Here is a 12,052-nt window from a genome sequence, read left to right as displayed (position 1 = left end):
CTCCTAGCAAAAAGCTTAGGCACCCCAACAGTGCATTTAGGGGAACCCCACTGACTCATGAAAATTTTCTCAAAAGTGAGGACCTTTGTCGCCTTTGAGGATCTGCGGGTACAGAAATGTACCTGCGGCATCCAGTTTTAAAGTTTCCCACACTGACACAATCATTGCATCCACTAGCACCTTTTCATGCATGGCTGTAGTCGAAGAGGAATCATCCTCAATATCGGAGCACTCAGGGTGCGTGGGCGCAGACCTAGTAGGGTGACTCGCGTCCGCGGCGGCCAAATCACCGCTTTAGGAGATAGAGGATGCAGGTGAAGGCGAGGGCTGCTTTTTACCAGTCCTGTTATGCAGGACCATATCTACTTTGGACACTAGTGACTCCAGGACGGACCGCTGTCATTGCAGACAAAGCAGACTGGGACGCAGAGGGCCCCACAGAATCGGGTGAAATATGCTCCAGGGACTCCATGGGTTAACCGGGGGAACCACACTAGCAAAAGAAAAAAACACTGCTCAGTGACCCCCCCCCCCCACCGCCACATTAGCGGCACCACAGGTCCCCGCTCACCCACCCACTGCTAAAGCAGGGAGAGGGAGAGCCATTTTGCACCCAAAGGGACTCACCACCACCGGTCAGATACAGGGCAGGGCACCAATGCTGCACGCCCTGTGACGATCAGAGAGAAAAATTCCAGGAGTTAACACTATAGGCCCCCGGCCAAAATCACAGCTCATAAGGCTCCAAAAAAATTGTCTGCCACTCTATTCAATGGGAAACTACTAAAAAATGGCCACAATGACTACACAAACATGGCCGCCGATATATACAGCAGCCATCCACAACAAAATGGCGGCTGCACGCAGCGCCCACGCGGCTCCCGGGACTCCCAGTGGACCTCCAGGAATGCATGAACAGTAAGAAGAGGCCTCGGAGGGAGCCCCCACCAGGACCATACCCCAAAAAAAAAACGCATGTTCTGCAGCCAGCGGAACACCCCCCTCCCTCTGGCCCCCATAGCCTGCTCGACACCCCTAAACAGAGTTTTCAGGTATGGTCACCCCTGGGGGGGGAAAAGGGGGGAGCTAGTGTGGGTGAATGGGGGTGGTCCACAGGGGACCCCAAGATGTTGGGGGGAGATGCTATGTGGAAAGGAGGAGAACCTGGGGGTCCAACCATCCCAGGGAGGGGCCCACATTCCCCCCAAAAAGGCCACCTAGAAGAGGGGGGAAACTACTTAGCACACCATGGAACCCGGGTGGGCACTACTCCCGCCAGACCACCGCACCATCAGAATGGAGGTGCTGTGGGCCAGAGGCATGCTGCGACTCATGCTGTAACCACGTCGTATGCGTCCTCGCGAGACGTTTAACTCGCCGGCCAGCCCCCAATTCAGTGGGGCTATGTCGCGGCCAACCTAGCAAGAAGCTTAGACCTGCACGCACTCGCTGGCTGGAATGGGAGACCATAAAGATCTAGGATATCCAGTCCGGTGCCCAGTCCAGCAGTTGATTGTAGTTCTCACAGGAACACAAAATAATAAAAGACGAAAAAAAATTCCATTCAAAAAAGGAAAAAAGGAAAAATTGCTAGGACCAGAGACCCCAGCAAGGAACTAGGTCCTTACTCCTGACTAGGCAGAAAAAAAATGAATGCCTATAGTAGGAAGTGTGAGTCTATCCCCTGGGACTGTCCCATAGGTGTGGTAAAGTTTTTTCCTGCCTAGTGTCCTACTCCTGTGGGGGGCCGCATAACCCAATGGTCAAGAAGCCAAGAACGAAAGAGAAATTTTCCTTGCATGTAATTGGGTATTCTTTGCAAAGTGAAGCTTTACCTCATTTACTAAGCTATGGAGCAACTGCACTTGCAGAGTGCAACTGCACTTTGCAAAGTGCATAGTCTATTTGCCTTTAGTAAATCAACTCCAAAGTGTCTATCTGCCCTCAAAGAAAAGAAACTAATCAGGTGGCTGCATTTATTATGTACAGTATCTTGTCCCAAAAAATAGAAAATGGAATCAGATTGTATATGAACTTCTCACTTATACACAGCCTTTGTGGCTGGGGTGTCATTTTTCTACTTTTTGCTTTTCTAATATAAGTTAAATGGTGGCAAAATCCATGCATTCATAGGCTTTTAGAGGTGTTTAAAGGCAGAAAAAAACTCCACCGTCAATGCATCCAGGAGCAGAAGACTTTTGGCAAAAAAAAAAAAAACTTGATGTTTCTAAATGCGTGCAAACGTCTGTTAACTTTAGGCCCGTTTAGCGATTGAACGTTAATTAATTTCAATGGCCAGAATAAATTATTATTCTGATCAAATAAATGAATAAGTTCCCCAACTTTTGACAACTGTAAATGCACCTAATCGAGTTGCACACATTTACAAACATCAGGCGTTTTTTTCTGCCAAAACGCTGCTGCCAGGAACAAAAAGGCTTCTAGGAGATTTGACAAAATGTCCTGTCTGCATGAGGCCTAAAGCAAATCTAAACTCTAAAGTTAAGTCCACTTAAACATATCAGGCTGGCATAACAGATTTAAAGAAATGATTGAGCTGGACAAAGCAGACTCTGCAATGCTCTGGTTCCTAATCATGTCCCCTGATGTAAACATATGAAATAATGTGACCCGCAGCACATTTACATTGACTGAAGACCCTTCATTTACGTTGACTGAGGACTCTGTTGACAATAATACCCCAGTACACTGTCACTTCAGGTCACCTGACCTGAGACTGGAGCACTGCATAACTTGCTTATTTCTTGTTTGCAACAAGGGGCAGAGATGTATAGTAACTAAGTAGAACTACTTCACTACTGTACTTAAGCACCGAAAGGCGGTATCTGTACTTTCCTAGAGTAGAATTTTTTTCTCCTACTTCCACTTTTACTTCACTACATTTTTTCGATGATTTCAATACTTCTACTCTGATATTTTTTTTTTGTGCTGCACTCGTTACTATTAGAGAAATTACCACTGCCAGAACAGTAGATGGCAGGTTTCATGAAGCTCAAACCATGTGTATTATCAGCGCATACGAAAATAAATGCTACTGTATGTATAAATAAATGCTGCATTTGAAATAATAAAAAACAATATGATGGTCAAACTTTTGACTTCTTTCTTTAATAACTACATAACACAGTACTTGTACTTTTACTTTCAGTACTTGAGTAGCAATTTTTTTGTCAAAACTACTGGTACTTTTACTTTCAGTACTTGAGTAGCAAAATTTTTTAAAAAACTACTTGCAATACTTAAGTACAAAAAATGTTGAATACTTTAGTACTTCTACTCAAGTCACTTTTTGATTGAGCACTTCCACTTCTACTCAAGTCACTTTTTGATCGAGCACTTGTACATTTACTCAAGTATGGGTTTCGAGTACTTTATACAACTCTGACAAGGGGGGCAGCCCACCCAAAAATCATATTTCAGTTACATGTTCAGCTGAGTGGCCCACGGGCTTTTAATATCTACTGGGGACTCCAATGGAGAGCAACAGATATGCAGACCTGGAAATATAAGAGCACAGATCTCTGGTCTGGAATCCTTAGATATAAGAAAACCAGCCGTTAAACAATTTAACTTCAGCAACAAGCAGAATTCAGTTTTGGTAGGGCTTAACCTTGAAAAGAAAAAAATATATATTTTCAAAGTAATTCAGCATTATGGTTTAACTTCAAATAAGGCCATTTCTACTGGACAAAAATAGACGGTTTCATGTATTTTGTATTTTACAGAACTTCAAATACAGAAGTCTAATGAACAAATGCTTGACCGTTCCTTTAAAAATTTTTGGGTTACAATGGAGTGGTTTTTATTGGTCTTCAGTCCTTCGATTCACTGACTGATCAGAGCAGACCTTTCCTGGTTGTTCAATGACTTCCAGCATGCATCAAAAAGGATCACATCCCCTCACCTCTCTGTTTGAAGAGAGCAGCTATTCTGCATGCTCCTGAACAGGAAGAGTGAATTCATCCTCTTGTAACATACAAAAGAAACAGCTCAGAGTTTCCAAAAGTTAAACACGGCTTTACCAATGAACTTGCAAGCAGAACGCATGTCTGCTTTGTTGAGAAATAGGCTGAGTGCCAAGAGACAATAAACAATTACAAATGAATGTGAAAAAAGCAGTGAAAGTTATACTGTTTACAAAAACTACAAAGGCTTTGGCTGTGTTCACATAGCAGGTCTTTGCAGGGTAAATAAGAGTTTGTGTATCTTATTGCCTTTGAAGAGGATAATCTCCACAGTTCTCACTTTTCTTTTGTCTCTGTAAATGTGTTAAAATAGAACAACCGAACCATCAAAAAATAAATAAATTGCACTAGTCAAACATCTTTTTTTTTTTTCAGCAGCATCACTTTCTTGTAGACCTTCACAACTTCAAGGCTATTTTTTTTTTTTCAAAAACCCAGGATATAATTCCCAGCGACACTGAACAACTTCAGTGAAAGCAATGTAAATGGTGGACACTTCACACCCGCTGATGTTCTCCAATAGGTATTTGTCTGCCAATTCTTAAATACTGAATCGCAACCCTTCCAAAATATTGTGGTTTGTTGTTATTGTCAGGTAATCCATCAAATGTTGTTTAGCTTTCTAATAAAAGGCTCATTTTCCAATGTACATTACAAACTAACACCGGTTCACACTACTCCGACTTGGGATGCGACTTGTGTGCCCTCAAGTCGCTCCATGTCTCTTGTCATTACAAATTTAATGTAAATGAATGAGAGCCGTCTTAATATGCACAACTGAAGTCGCTCCGACTTCAGAAAAGGTTCCTGTACTACTTCAAGGCGACCTCTATCCGACTTGTGCACATAGACTTCAATGGGAGTCGCCTCTAAGTCGGATCCTTATCTATTTTCAAGCGACTGTGATCAGACTTTCCAGGAAGAAGAAAAAGATTAGCCAGGCATTCCCCACAGACAAAGTCGCCTATCATTTAAGTCTCTTGTCTCTTACAAGTCTCTTGCAAGTCTCTAGTCTCTGCTAAAAAGTCGCTCCTTCATGGGGCGACTTTCTGGTCGAGGTAGTTTGAACCGGCTCTAAGGGTTCATTTACACCAGTGCGTTGTGGGAATACGCACAAAATCACACACAAATACGCACAAAATCACATGCTTTCCTGCAATTAATGGCGGTGCCATTAATTCTTAAAGGCAAATCCATGCATTCTGCAAACATGCACACTTTTTTTTTAAAAGGCGCAGGCAGCTTTTGTGAAAGTTTCTTACACATAGGAAAGCCCATTGAAATGATTGGGCTGCCCTAAACAAGATGCACAGGAACCTGTAGAAACATGCAAAAAAGCGCACACGCTCAGTTGCGCCTCTGTGGTGTGAATGGGGCCAAACACCTGACTGGTTGCTGTGAACAATACCACACATTTTCCCTGAAACAAGTCTGTATAAGTAAACCCAAGTGTCTATAACTGAACGCAATGGCAATCACCATAACTGGTTCCAGGCAAGATCTACTAAGAGCCTATTATAAACAAGGAGGAAGGGGAAGGTGTTAACATGGTAACCGTAAATCTGCTAGTGAATCTAACACTACCCTTCCCCTAGACCAGGGATAATGAATTAAAATTCAAGGAGGTCCGGTCGCTAAAATTTTCTTTGGGCCGAGGTCCGAATCTGAAGTCTGTGCTACGACTCAGAAAGATGGGCAAAACAAAAACGTGTCCATCAGCGTTGCTCTTAACATAAAATATGCCCATTTGAGTGCCCCTTAACATAAAATGTGTCCATCAGCGCGACCCTTAACATAAAATAAGGGGCACGCTTGATGGGCACATTTTATGTTAGGGGGCACTCTGGTGGGCACATTTTATGTTAGGGGGCACTCTGATGGGCACATTTTATGTTAGGGGGCACTCTGATGGGCACATTTTATGTTAGGGGGCACTCTGATGGGCACATTTTGTTAGGGGGCACGCTGATGGGCAAAACAAAACATGTCAATCAGCGTTGCTCTTAACATAAAATATGCCCATTAGAGTGCCCCTTAACATAAAATGTGCCCATCAGAGTGACCCCTAACATAAAATGTGCCCATCAGAGTGCCCCCTAACATAAAATGCGCCCATCAGCGTGACCCTTAGTATAAAATTTGCCCATCAGCGTGCCCCCTAACATAAAATGTGCCCATCAGAGTGCCCCCTAACATAAAATGTGTCCGTCAGCGTGACCCTTAACATAAAATATGCCCATCAGCTTGACCCTTAACATAAAATAAGGGGGAATGATGGGCACATTTTATGTTAGGGGGCACTCTGATGGGCACATTTTATGTTAGGGGGCATTCTGATGGGCATATTTTATGTTAGGGGGCACTCTGATGGGAACATTTTATGTTAAGGGACACGCTGATGGGCAAAACAAAAACGTGTCCATCAGCGTTGCTCTCAACATTAAATATGCCCATTAGAGTGCCCCTTAACATAAAATATGCCCATTAGAGTGCCCCTTAACATAAAATTTGCCCATCAGCATGACCCTTAACAACATAAAATAAGACGCAAGCTGATGGGCACATTTTATGTTAGGGGGCACTCTAATGGGCATATTTTATTTTATGGGGCACTCTAATTGGCACAAATGTGCCCATCTGTGTGCCCCTTCACAAAATATGCCCATCAGTCTGCATTTTATAAAAATAAACAGCCCCCTAAAAAAATGTGCCCCACATACCTTTGGGAGCAGAAAATGTCAGAGCCAGGAGCCGCGAACATCAGGGGGCGGGGCGGGGCGTGCATGTGATGTCCCGCCCCAGCTCAAAGCTAGGCTGAGTGTGAGTCAGGAGCCGCAGTTAGGAGAAGGGTGGGCGGGGCGCGCACGTAACGTCACGCCCCAACTCGCAGCCGACTGGCAGGGAGGCGAATAATGAAGCAGGGAGCGGGGCGCAGACACGGGATGTCACTGGTTGCTAGGACACCCGCGGTACCAGCAAACCAATGACTATTTACAGTGGCATCCTGGCGGGTCCGGGCGGAAGCATCGTGTGGGCCGCTACTGAACCGCGGTCCGCAATTTAATGACGGCTGCCCTAGACTGACAATGCTGCTGTTCAAAGGTGCCCCTGTGCTCCTCCATCCGGAATGGAGACACCATAAGACAGGAACTGTGTTACTGGCAGGATCTCCAGGTGAAAATAAGAGAAAAGAAACATAAAAAAAAGAAAACTATTGCAGCCACCACATTAAAAGATTTCTGAGTTGCAAAATATAATTTTTTTGGTTTTGGGTTTATTCCACTTTAAGAGTTACTATACTAAAAATGCATTTACACTTTAATCCTTTTACCCTCTAATTCAGGGTTCTTCAAACTACGGCCCTCCAGCTGTTGTGGAACTACACGTTCCATGAGGCATTGTAAAACTCTGACATGACTAGGCATGATGGGAATTGTAGTTCCTGAACAACTGGAGGGCCATAATTTGGAGACCCCTGCTCTAATTACTCCCCAAATCATGTTCTTTAGATGTAATGGTTTTCAAATCTTCAATTAAGAATTAACAAGCTAACTAACACTAACTAGCTAGCCTAAAGCTGACCATACACCAGTAGAATTTTTTTAATTCTTATTTTTTTTCCGGAACGTTCGTTTTTTTTATTTTCTTACCCTTAGTGAGGTCAAATCGATGATATTTATGAATGCAGTGATGCAAAAGTTCGAAGAAGCAGGTGGGAAATTTTTTCTCGAACAAACAAAATTCTAACCATGAATGTGGTTTTTGTTCAGGAGAAATCCTACACATTGTAAAGCCCATATGCTAGGCAGAAAAAAAATCTGTTTGATATGCCTGGGATTCCAATCAAGAAGCACGTCTGGATAAAGCAGGCCACACACGATGCGAATTTCGTTCGAAAATCGAAATTGCCAGTGAATTGGAACGATTTTCGTATCGTTAGTGTGGTATGAGCAACATGCGATTTTCGTACGACAGCAAAAATTCACATATCCAACATGTTGTTTGTTTTTGCGAGTTGTATGATTTCACCTAACAAAACACAGAACAGTAGGGGGTGTGTCCAGTAGAGATGTGGTTAAAAGGCACAAAAAATAATGTTTGGAAGTACGATCACATTGATGGTACACTCGATAATGTACACGAGTGCCGCTTGCGTTTATCGCACTATAAATCGTACGGCATCGTCTATGGCCTGCTTTAAGCCCCGGAAGATTTTACCCCCTTCCTGACCAGGGCCTATTTTGCGATTCGGCACTGCGTGATTTTAACGGACAATTGCGTGGTCGTGCGACGCTGTACCTAAACGAATTTGACGTCCTTTTTTTCCCACAAACAGAGCTTTCTTTTGGTGGTATTTGATCACCTGTGCGATTTTTTGATCATGCGCTATAAACAAAAAAAGAGCGTAAATTTTGCAAAAATAGCAATATTTTTCACATTTTTTTATATGAAATTTCTCCAAAAAAAATGTAAAAATCAAAATTTTTTAACATTTTCGGCCAATTTGTTTTATGCTACCTATGTTTGGTAAAAAAAAATCGCAAAAAGCGTATTTTGATTGGTTTGCGCAAAAGTTATCGCGTTTACTAACAAAGGGAAAGATTTTTGTCATTTTTGTTGTTTTTTTTTTAACGCGTAATGGCGGCGATCTGCGATTTTTTTTGCGGTACTGCGACATTGGGGCGGACAGATCGGACCCTTGACTGACATTTGTGACACTTTTGGGGTTACCAGTGACATTTCTACAGTAATCAGTGCTATATATATGCACTGTTACTGTAAAAATACACTGGTAGTGAAGGGGTTAACTTTATTTGGGAGGGAGGGGCTGTGTGTATCCCTAGGGGCGTGCTTTCTACTGTGATTGGCTGTGGCTTGAGCTGTAAGGACACTGATCAACGGATCTACATACTAGATCCGTTTGATCAGTGTCTTTACAGCGAGGAGAATGACAGGTGGCTTGTTTACACAAGCTGCCTGACATTCTCCCTCTCCCCCACCAATCGCCGAGTGACCGGCGGACATCGGGTCCGCTGGTCACACGCGCGGGGGGGTCCGTGACCACGCGGGAGCGGGAGCGTGCCTCCGGCGGCGCGCGCTCGCTCCCTAGACCCTCACAAGCTAGTGACGTAGCCCTACGTCACTTTGCCTGTGAGGGGCTGACTGCCGACGTAGATCGGCGTTAGGCAGTCGGCAAGTGGTTAAAGCAGACAACCCCAAGCAGCAACACCTGGTACAGTATCATTATCATGTCCCTCCATTCCACCCCCAGGGCACCATGCAGTCACCCCCCATCAGCCCCAACCCACATTTGCATATTCAAGATAATAAACGGTCCAGGATGAGGTCAGTAGGGGCCATTCCCGGGCAGCTCAACCATGCCCCCCATATTTTAGAGAATTTTTGTGGAGATCCCCTATGTTGGTATATAACCTTTTCCATTCTTAGTGTGCCCCCTATCTGCTCTAGCCACGTCCGAAAAGTCGGAGGTTCAGGTGCCGTCCACAGGCGTAATATAAGTAAGCGAGCCTGGAACAGGGCGCAGGAGGCTGCCTCCCACAGATACCTGTCCTCTACTACTCTAAGATACCCAGAAGGCAGTGTTTAGGGTCCCGGGTACATTTATTCCCAGGGTACTATTAATAGCTGAGCGTACCTCAGTCCAGTACCTGTGCAGCTTCGGACACCTGTGCGATTTTTTGATCATGCGCTATAAACAAAAAAAGAGCGACAATTTTGCAAAAATAACAATATTTTTCACATTTTTTTATATGAAATTACCCAAATAGTACTACGTCACTTTGCCTGTGAGGGGCTGACCGCCGCAGTAAATAGTCGTGCGGCGGTCAGCAAGCGGTTAAGGGCTTTCGAAAAAATTTGCTGACTTAATGTTGGCATCATTGAAAGCTCTAACGATTTTTCTACATTTTTGTACAAATGTTTGAAAGAAGTTCCACTGGTGTGTGGCCAGCATTAAACAGTTGCATTCTAGTTGGAATAAACAGCTCTATAACTGTAGGCTGCATCTGAACTATAAACTGGAAGATCTGGATCCTCAGAGGCGCATATGGAATTAACTGCGAACCGCCCCAAGCATATATACTGCGGCAGGGCGGCCCTTGAGCGTGAAATCATGTACCGGTACGTGATTTAATTTCCTGGGTCTGGGCACACGCACGCCACCGGCGACCAGCTCCCGCTGTGATTGGACACGGTGGGAGCCAATCAGCAGGGCTGTCGGATCCGATGTCTGCAAGGACCGACCCATTGTTCCAGAGGCAGACAGAATGGCGGTCTGCCTATGTAAACAAGGCAGATCCCCGTTCTGTGACAGGAGAAGACAGAGATCTTTTGTTTCTGCTAGGCAGGAACACGAATCTCTGTCTTCTTACAGTACAAGCAACCCCCCCACAGTTAGAAAGGACTCCCAGGGAACACATTTAACCCTTTGATTGCCCCTGATGTTAACCCTTTCCCTGCCAGTGTCATTAGTACAGTTACAATGCATATTATTTAGCACTGATCACTGTATTGGTGTCACTGGTCCCCAAAAAAGTGACTGAAGTGTCAGTTAGTGTCCGATTTGTCCGCCACAACATCGAAGTCCGGCTATAAGTCACTGATCGCCGCCATTACTAGTAAAAAAAGTAAATAAATAAAAATTCCATAAAAATATCCCATAGTTTGTAGACGTCAAAAAAAAATTTGCGCAAATCAATTAATATACGCTTATTGGGATTTTTTTTTTTTACAAAAATATTTAGCAGAATACATATTGGTCTAAATTGAAGAAGAAATTAGATTTTTTACATTTTTTTATTGGATATGTTTTATAGCAGAAAGTAAAAAAAATATATTTTTTTGTTTTCCAAAATTGTATATATTTTTTTTTGTTTAAAGCGCAAAAAAAAAAAAACTCAGATGTGATCAAATACCACCAAAAGAAAGTTCTATTTGTGGGGAAAAATGACATCAATTTTATTTGTGTACTGCGTTGCATGACTGGCAATTGTCAGTTAAAATAATGAGGTGACATATCACAAAAAATGGCCTGGTCATGGAAGTAAACCTTCCAGAATCGAAGAGGTTAAATTAACGATTTACCTGACTCAAAATTATTATTATTATTATTTTGTGGTGGACGTCATGTCAGATGAATGCTTTCTTTTTAAGTAGTAAATGTTTCAGTTCTGTTGCCTTTAATGTCATGAATAGGTTCACTAAATAGTATAGCTGACTACACACAAAGGGTATTCATTTTTGTTTTTGAATAATGCAAGTAATACTCTTTTCACCCAAATACATATCCCCCTTTCCATGCATGTTTCGATACCTCCCCCCTTATTTCTTAGGAGGTAATTCATTACATGAATAGACTGCTTTCTGCACATACTGTACATCATATCTATCAGGACATGAAGGCCTCAAATATTACCACACTCCAGAACAGGGATCCTCAAACTACGGCCCTCCAGCTGTTGCGGAACTACACATCCCATGAGGCATTGTAAATCTTTAACCACTTAAGCCCCGGAGGATTTGGCTGCTAAAGGACCAGGGGTTTTTTTGCGCTTTTTTACTGCGTGACTTTAACGGACAATTGCGCGGTCGTGCGATGCTGTACCTAAACGAATTTGACGTCCTTTTTTCCCACAAACAGAGCTTTCTTTTGGTGGTATTTGATCACCTGTGCGATTTTTTGATCACGCGCTATAAACAAAAAAAGAGCGTAAATTTTGCAAAAATAACAATATTTTTCACATTTTTTTCTATGAAATTCCCCCAAAAAAAAGTAAAAATCAAAATTTTTTAACATTTTTCGGCCAATTTGTTTTATGCTACCTATGTTTGGTAAAAAAAATCACAAAAAGCGTATTTTGATTGGTTTGCGCAAAAGTTATCGCGTTTACTAACAAAGGGAAAGATTTTTGTCATTTTTTTTTTTTTTTTTTTTAACGCGTAATGGCGGCGATCTGCGATTTTTTTTTCGGTACTGCGACATTGCGGCGGACAGATCGGACCCTTGACTGACATTTTTGACACTTTTGGGGTTACCAGTGACATTA

Source organism: Pelophylax lessonae (assembly GCF_965119305.1).
Source record: "Pelophylax lessonae genome assembly, chromosome: 7".
Lineage (NCBI taxonomy): Eukaryota > Metazoa > Chordata > Amphibia > Anura > Ranidae > Pelophylax > Pelophylax lessonae.
Note: the sequence above shows the minus strand (reverse complement) of the source record.